The sequence below is a fragment of the Galeopterus variegatus genome, unplaced genomic scaffold (genome assembly GCF_000696425.1).
Source record: "Galeopterus variegatus unplaced genomic scaffold, G_variegatus-3.0.2 Scaffold59, whole genome shotgun sequence".
Taxonomy (NCBI): domain Eukaryota; kingdom Metazoa; phylum Chordata; class Mammalia; order Dermoptera; family Cynocephalidae; genus Galeopterus; species Galeopterus variegatus.
Window position 1 is genome coordinate 722,297 of NW_007726170.1, and position 8,175 is coordinate 730,471.

The following is an 8,175-nucleotide window of genomic DNA, read 5'->3' on the forward strand; positions in this document are numbered from 1 at the left end:
CTGTGGGCATTCTTCCCAGCCTGTTCAGTGGTGGCACGTTGGTAGCTGGAAATTGGCCACGGTGGGAGTATTTACACCATAGATATGGACACAAGCTACAAATTAGGAACTTTTCCCAACAGAGCCAGTCTGCCAGCTCACCACACACACACCCTATTTAAAAATCCACTCCAGGGTGAGTTTCAGAGTAGAGCTACACTGGCGGATGCCCTGTGTGCATGGACGGTAGGTTGTCCTCTCTTGCCACCATGACAGACAAGGTTGCTGCAAACGTGTGCTCAGGACTTCCCTTCTGCCCTGTCCTCTTCATCTGGGTTCACAGTGTGTGGGTCCTTTCTGTCTGTCTGTCTGTCTGGGCACTCACACACCGCCTCTCTCCTTCCTCCTTCATTCTTCCCCGTCCTTCTGCTCATTGTCTCCAGAGCTGGCCCTTGCCCTGAGGGTCACATCTCGGTCCGCTTCTGTGTGGATACGTGGTCACGCTGTGCCCCTGTCTCCTCAGGCTCTCTAGCAGGCTCTGTCCATCCGCCCTCCCTGTCTTGTGCATGTGCACACGTGCGCCTGTGTCTCTGCGAGGCCCCCACCTCCCCCTCTTCCTTTCATTGTTTGGCATTAGCGTCGATGTGCCCCCAGCCACCCCCGCTCTGCCTCTGCCCCCCGGCTTGGCACGCTCTCCGGAGGAGCTTTATTGGATTTGGCCCGGGCCGTGCGTCATTGCTGCTGCCTGTCAGCGCCAGTGCTGCCGCCTGCCCCATCCCTGTCTCCCTTCCTGGGGCTTGCAGAATTCTGCTCTTTCTCTGTGTCTCCCTGTGTGTGCGTGCATGGGCACATGTGTGTACGTGCGTGTGTGTCACGCTCTCCAAGGCATGGGCAGGGCTGGCTCCCACCCTTCCTGTCACCCTCATGGACTCTTCATCTGTCCACAGAATGCCTAGTGACTCTGCACCAGGGTCTGCCTGCCTGCCTGCCTGCCCCCTCCTCTCCTGTGCTTCCCTGATTCCCCTCCTCTTGAACTGCACCCACTCCCTGCACATTCCTCCTGCCCTTTGCCAGGATGCCCCACAATGTCCTCCTGCGCCCTAAAACCACCCAACCCCATTCTCTCACGTGCCACAGATTTGGGGCCAATGTGGTTTGCCTGGACCCCTCTGCGGGTGCCTGAAGCTCACCTCGTCACCTCCACGCCGCCGGCCAGCCCCTTCCTCCTCTCATTATCGCAGAACGTCACTGCCTTCCCCAGCGCGGTGCCGCAGCCAGGAGCCCTCACTTGTCTCTGACTACTCCTGTTTAGCCACCCACCACCCATCTTCCCCTGCTGCCAGCTCTCCGTGAGGGGCTGCTAGAGCCCCCATCATCTCAGCCCTGCTGCAGCGTCGTGCGGACACGTGAACGATGGCTGCGCCCATCTGTCTGTCCCTCCAAACAGCCCTGGGCTATGTTCTAAGGAGTCCAGGGGAGGAAAGGCCGGTTGTCATCTATGGGAAGACAGGCTGATGGGGACTTCCCAGTCTCCAAGTCACTCTTAGCACCACTGTGTGCGCGTATGCGTGTGTACATGCGTGTGTGCGGTCTGTCTGTGTCCATCTTGGCCTCTTCCTCAGACTCTTCTCTCCTCCTGAACTCCCATTATCAGTGCTCCCCGGGGCTGTGTCCTCACCCCTCTGCTCCTCTCCCTCCATGTGCTCCTGGGCCACACTGTTCACACCAGGGCTTCAGAGACTCCCTCCACACAAATGCCCCTCATTTCTGTGCTCACCTCTCTGCTCCAGATCCTTCAGCTCAAGCCTCAAACCCGTGTAATCCACTGTCTGCTCCTTGGCCCCACTCAGTCACATCACCAGCTCACAGCAAGGCTCGGCCAACCTGTCCTCAGCACCTCTCGGCCTTGGCTCAAGCTGGCCCTTGGCAGGAATGCCCTTTCCCCTGGTCTGGCTGGCACACAGCAAAGCTCCTCCTGACTCATCTCATCCTTGGTGAAGCTCCAGGGCCCCTTTTCCCGGGGAGCCCCCACGGCATCAAAGGGGCACACCCCTGGGAACAGCCAGGCACATGTGTGAGTTGGGGATCTTCCTTTCCCACCAGACCACGAGCATCTTAGGGCAGAGTCTGCATCTGAGTTTTCTCGGGGTCATGACACAGGGGAGGGGCTGAGCAATGTTTGCAGCTGGAAGGGAGGATGATGGACAGATGGAAGATACCCCTGCGGGTGTCTTCTCTTTCTCCTACTCTGTCTCTTATCCCCTCTTCTGCTTCCTCTTTTATTCTTTTCCTTTGAAAAGTTAATTTTTGATTATCTAAGTGATAGTGTGAACATATTCAACTTGAAAAAAAATGTTTTAGGGCCGGCTCGGTGGTGCACTGCTACAGTGTGCCGCTTGGGAGTGCGGCGGCGCTCCCGCCGAGGGTTCGGATCCCACATACAGACCGGTTCCCGCTCACTGGCTGAGCAAGGGGCGGGTGCAGCACCGAGGGTTGCGATCCCGTTGCCGGTCCCGGTCTAGTACGGGCGCGACACTGAGGGTTGCGGTCCGTTGCCGGACATGAAAAAAGACAAAAAGGAAAAAAAAAAAGAAAAAAAATGTTTTAATTACAGGAAGGACTAGAGTCTCATCTGAAACCTCATCTCAAATCCTGGTTTTTAACTTATCTTTTCTTATGGATCCACAGTTAATAGATTCATGTGAATTGTTCTGGTAGATAAACAGGTAGACAGACTATAGATAGGTAGGAAAGATAGGAAGGAAGGAAACTATTGGTTTGGTTGTTGTAGTTTTAACATAAATGCTACCATACTGTGCAGATGTTTTGGAAATCAACTTCTTCGTTCAGCAATGTGTCTTGGGCTCCTTTCCATGTCAGAACTTAGGTGCATCTCATTCTTTTATCATCTTTTCTCAGACGCACCATGGTTGAGCCAGCCTCCTCCTGTCAATGAGCATTTGGGTGTCCCTGCTCTTTTGACAAGGTGGTAGCAGCTTCTGTGCACAGCTTCTTTCTGAATTTCACTCTTCTACGGTCCCCAGCATTTGTTGTCAGGCTGTGGTGTGGCTGTCCTGCCTGTCCAAGTGTGCGCACACCTTCCTCTGTGGACCTCTGAATCGCTCTCCTTCCTTTCCCCATTCTGTCTCTCTTCATTCCATAGTCCCTCTGGATGGGATCCTCGCCTTGTGGGGAGGTGTCTGTGTCTGTGTCTGTGTCTGTGTGTTTCACCCCCACACGCGAAGCCTTGCACTTAGTGATGACTCAAGAGGACATCTATGTAGATTTGTGGAGCTGTTTTGCTGCCTAGCTCTCTCCAGTCAGGTACTCTGCCCCCCAACCTACAGCCACCTCAGCCTACCTGACCTGGCTGTTCAAGGAGTTTCCCCGCCCTGCAGGCAAGATGCCTCCAGGCAGAAGGGTGGGTCAGCTGTAGAGTTCTGCTTATTTGCTTACCTTTTCCCAGGTAGCACTGTCTTACTTTGCCTGTTGTTCAATGTCTACAGTCAGTTGTTTCTAATATTTTGTCTAGTTTATGGCAGAAGAGGAACCCAGTTCTTATTCCTCCTTCATGGCTGGAAGTGGGAGTCCAGGTTGCTTTTTCCTAATTTTCATAAAGCTTTTTTTTGGTTAGTAGAGGCACTGACAGTCATAATCCCATCTTAGAGCAGATCTGGTTCCTGGTGAGGGCTCTTGTCCTGGTGTGCAGACAGACACCTTCTTGCTGTATCCTCCCATGGTCTCTTCCTCTTCTTATAAGGGCAGTAATCCCATCAAGGAGCCTTCACCCTCATGATCTCATCAAAACCTAATTACCTCTCAAAGTCCACATCTCCAAAAGCCACCACATGGAGCATAAAGGCTTCAACATACGAATTTTGGGAGAACACAAACATTCAGTTTGTAGTAGGTGGTTAGGGAAGGGTTCACTGAGAAGCTAACATCTGAGCATCTAAGAAGTGACGGAGCTGGCCACAGAGGCCCTGACTTTTTAAACGCCCAAGTCTTCCATTCAGAGGGTCTGTGAGCAAGTCCTTAAGCTTTCTAGAGGGCCCTTTGCCAACTGAGTACTCTGAGGTGCCACCTTAGATATTCCTGAGGAGTTTCCAGCCACGTCCTCACTTCATCTTTAGATCGTGTTTTCCTGCCAGTGCTCTGGATTTGATCTCAGCTCAAAAAAAAATTCTTAATTTTAGCATTGCTTATTGTCTGGAGAGGCTAAGATTTTTCAAAACCATCAAGTCTTGGCTTCTTCGTGTTTAACAGTTATTCATTTAGTTAATTTCTTTCATCTTGCATTTTACTATAAACACCGAAAATAAACCAGATGGCGTCTTCAACACTTTGCCTGGAAATCTCCCTAACTAGATCACCCCGTTCATAAAGCACATTTCCTGCTGTTCACATACTGTAAGCAATGCTGTTACTAAACTTTCTGCACTACATTAAAAGGATCCCTTTTCTTCTAATTTCTAATAAGATTTTCCTTATTTTTTTTCAAACTCTCACTGCTTCGCCCAATGGTTCCTTTAGATCTCTTCAAATTTTACTATCGTTCTCCTCAGAAAACCTCCTTCCCACTACCTGGTTCCTAAGGCATTGCCATATTTTAGGTTTTTGTACCAAAATATGTACTAATTTTCTATTGCTGTGGAAAAAAATCACCCCCAACACTTAGCATATTAAAACAGTACACAGTTCTTATCTTACACAGTTTCTGAGGGCCAGCAGTCTGGGAGAGCTCTGGATGGTTCTGGCTCAGGGCCTCTCAGGAGATAACAGTGAAGCTGTTGGCTGGGGCCATGGCCAGCTGAAGTCTTGACCAGGGCTGGAGGATCTGCTGTCAAAATGGCTCACTCAGGTGTCGGCTGTGGGAGGTCTTAGCTCCTCACCATGTGGTTCTCTTCACAGGGCATGGCAGCTGGCTTCCCCCAGAGGAGGTGCTGACAGAGAAGGAGGGAGACGAGAGAGCCTGGAGCTGCAGTGCCTTTTATGACTTCGTCTCCAAAATCCTGCTCTATCATTTGTGCTTTATCCTATCGTTAGAAGGGGTAAGTCCAGTCCACACTCAGAGCAGGTGAATTAGGCTCTGCTTCTCGAAGGGAGGAGTGTCGGAATTTGTAGACATATCTTCAAACCACCACGCTTGGCATTCAGAGCCCTCTGGTATCTGCCTCTGACTAACCTTCCAGGGCTGGATGAAGGATTTTCAGAGGTGCCAGGATCACAGCTCCCCCATGCCAACAATAAATAAAAACAATTGCTAAACCATAAAGTAAGCGTAAGGGAGGCCCATGAAGTTTTAGATTTTCTCATGATAACAATTTTAATAATATTTTTAAATTATTGAGGTATAATTTGCATACAAAAAATGCACTCATTTTAGGTGTACATTTTGACAAATGCATATGTCAGTGTAACCACCACTACAGTCAAGATATGGAACTGTCCTTTCCCCCAGAAATCTTCCTCAGTGTTCCTTTGCAGTTAATCCCCCATCACTTCCTGCCCCAGGCAACCAATAATCTGCTTTCCATCAATATAATAGACTTACATTTTTCTGAGTTTCACATAAATGGAATCATGCAGTATGTACTTTTTTGCTTCTGGCTCATTTTACTCAGCATAATGTTTTTGAGATTTGTTTATGTTGCTGCATGTATCAGTAGTTTGTTTCTTCTACTGCTGAGTATTCCATTGTATAAATATATACAAATCGATTTACCCTTTTGCATGTTGATAAACATTCATTTTCCCCAGTTTTACACTATTATGAATAAAGCTGCTACAATATTTGAGAGCTGGTCTTTGTGCAAACATATGATTTCATTGCTCTTAGGTAAGGATGTGTAAGTGGAATCGCTGGGTCGAATGGTTAGTGCATGTTTAACTTTTTAAGAAACTGCCAACGTGTTTCCCAAAGTGGTCGTGCCATTATACACTCCCACCAGCAATGTATGAGAGCTCTGGTTGCTCCACATTCTTGCCAACATTTTAATTGTCAGTCTTTTTAATTTTAGCCATTGTGGTAGGTGTGCAGTGGTGTCTCATTGTGGTTTTTTTTTTTTTTTTTCCTTTTTGTCTTTTTTCATGACCGGCAACGGACCGCAACCCTCAGTGTCGCACCCGTACCAGACCGGGACCGGCAACGGGATCGCAACCCTCGGTGTTGCTCCCACACCTCGCTCAGCCAGTGAGCGGCCGGTCTGTATGTGGGATCCGTACCCTCGGCGGGAGCGCCGTCGCGCTCCCAAGCGGCGCACTGTAGCAGTGCGCCACCGGGCCGGCCCCTCATTGTGGTTTTAATTGGTGTCTTTTGAATAACTAGTGATGCTGAGCATCTTTTCATGTGCTAATCTGCCATTCATATATCTTTTTTGGTGAAGTACCTGTTCAGATGTTTGCTAATTAACAAAAAATCAGTTTTGAATATCTTATTATTGAGTTGTAAAAGTTCTTTATATATTCTGGATATGATGTGAGGTAGGAGTTGAGGCTCACTTTTTTTTTCCATACGGGTTTCCAATTGTTCCAGCACCACTTGAAGAAAATTATCTTTTCCCCATTGAATGGATTATATACGTGTGGTTCTATTTCTGGACTGCAGATTGTGTTGCATTTATCCATGCACGTTGGATTCACAGGCCAATACCACATTGTCTTGATTACTGTAGGTTCATAACAAGTCCTGAAATTAGGTACTGCAAGTTCTCCTAACTTGTTCTTTGTCAAAATTGTTTTGGCTTTTCAAGGTCCTTTGCACTTCTATATCAATTTTAGAATAAATTTGTTAATTTTTACAAAAAACCTGCTAGGATTTTGATTGCAGTTGCATTGAATGTATAGATCGATTTGGGGAGAATTGACATATTAATGCTGCATGACCCTGGACCAGTCCCGTGCCATCTCTGAACCTCAGCTTCCTCCTGGTCCCTCCCTGAGAGGCTTTAGTCAGCAGGTAAAGCCGAGCTGAGTGCGGTTCTGGGCACACAAGGGAGTGGGCTCCTTGTGTTTTTGGGTTGGGTGCAGGGGGCTGCCTTATGACTCACATGTTGCAACACCCAAGCATGTCGTCTCTTCTCCTTGGGCCTCAGTTTCCTCATCTGTAAATCAGAGGTGGCTGAGGGTGCCAGGCAGATTAAATGAGATGATGGATGAGTGGGAGGGAAGACAACCATCCGTTTTCTCTGTTTCACCTTTGGGCTGCCAAGTGTGGCAGGCACAAATCACATCAACACGCTGATTGGCGCCAGCTCAGATTAATTTTCCCCAACCTCAGCTGGGTCTTAAGTGCAGCTCAGCAGCCCCTCAACTGGTCCCCAAACGCCTTCCCTTTCCATCCCCGCAGCAGCTGTTCCACCCCCTCCCCTTATTACCCTGGGCCCAGCAAACAACCTGGCTCCTGCTCAATGGAGAAAACAGAGGCCATTGTGGGGCACCAGCCCCCCCCCCATGCCTCTGCAGCGATCTGCCTGCACCTTCCTGTGTGTGAGGCCAGCTGTCCCTAGCCTGTCTCTTCCTGGGCCTCTCACCCCTTCTTCTCCTGCCTCTGGTCACTCCCTCTCTGCTGGCTCTTTCCTCTCCACTCCCATCCGTGGCTTCTGCCTCCACCAAATCCCTCCCTATCCTTCCTGGGCAAGTGTCTCCATCATGCCGCGGTCTCCAACCCCACCTCCTACCTCACCTTCCTGTCATTGTCCTCACTACCCCTGCGTTGGTCTTCCAAGGTGCTGCTGGGCTCGCAGGGCCTTGCCTGCTCTCTTGCCCTCTTGGGGGCTTTCAATATCAGGCACAGCTAGGAGGGACAACTGGTGGGGACCCCAGGCAGGAAGCAACCCACCCTCCTAGGACCCCAGAAAGCTCACCCAGGACATGGGGACAGTGTTACCCACTGAGGGCTTAATTGATTCACCTCGGCTGGCTCAGCCCTGCACTGAGGTATGGCTTCAGTCTAATCCTCCCGCCCTGGCCTGGATCTTGTCAATGCGGGGCCTCCCAGCCTGTTTCCTCCGTCTTAAAATACCCCCTCTTTCCACTCCACCCCCTCTGCCAGCTGTCCCCCCACCTTCTCAGGCCTGTCTGAGGCTTCTCAGGCCCGCCCACCCCTTCTGGGCTTGCTCCAGGCACTCTGGGCAATTGAGAAGTCCCTGGCCCACTGTCATCATGAACACTGTCATCAGGGTGTTCCACGGGGTC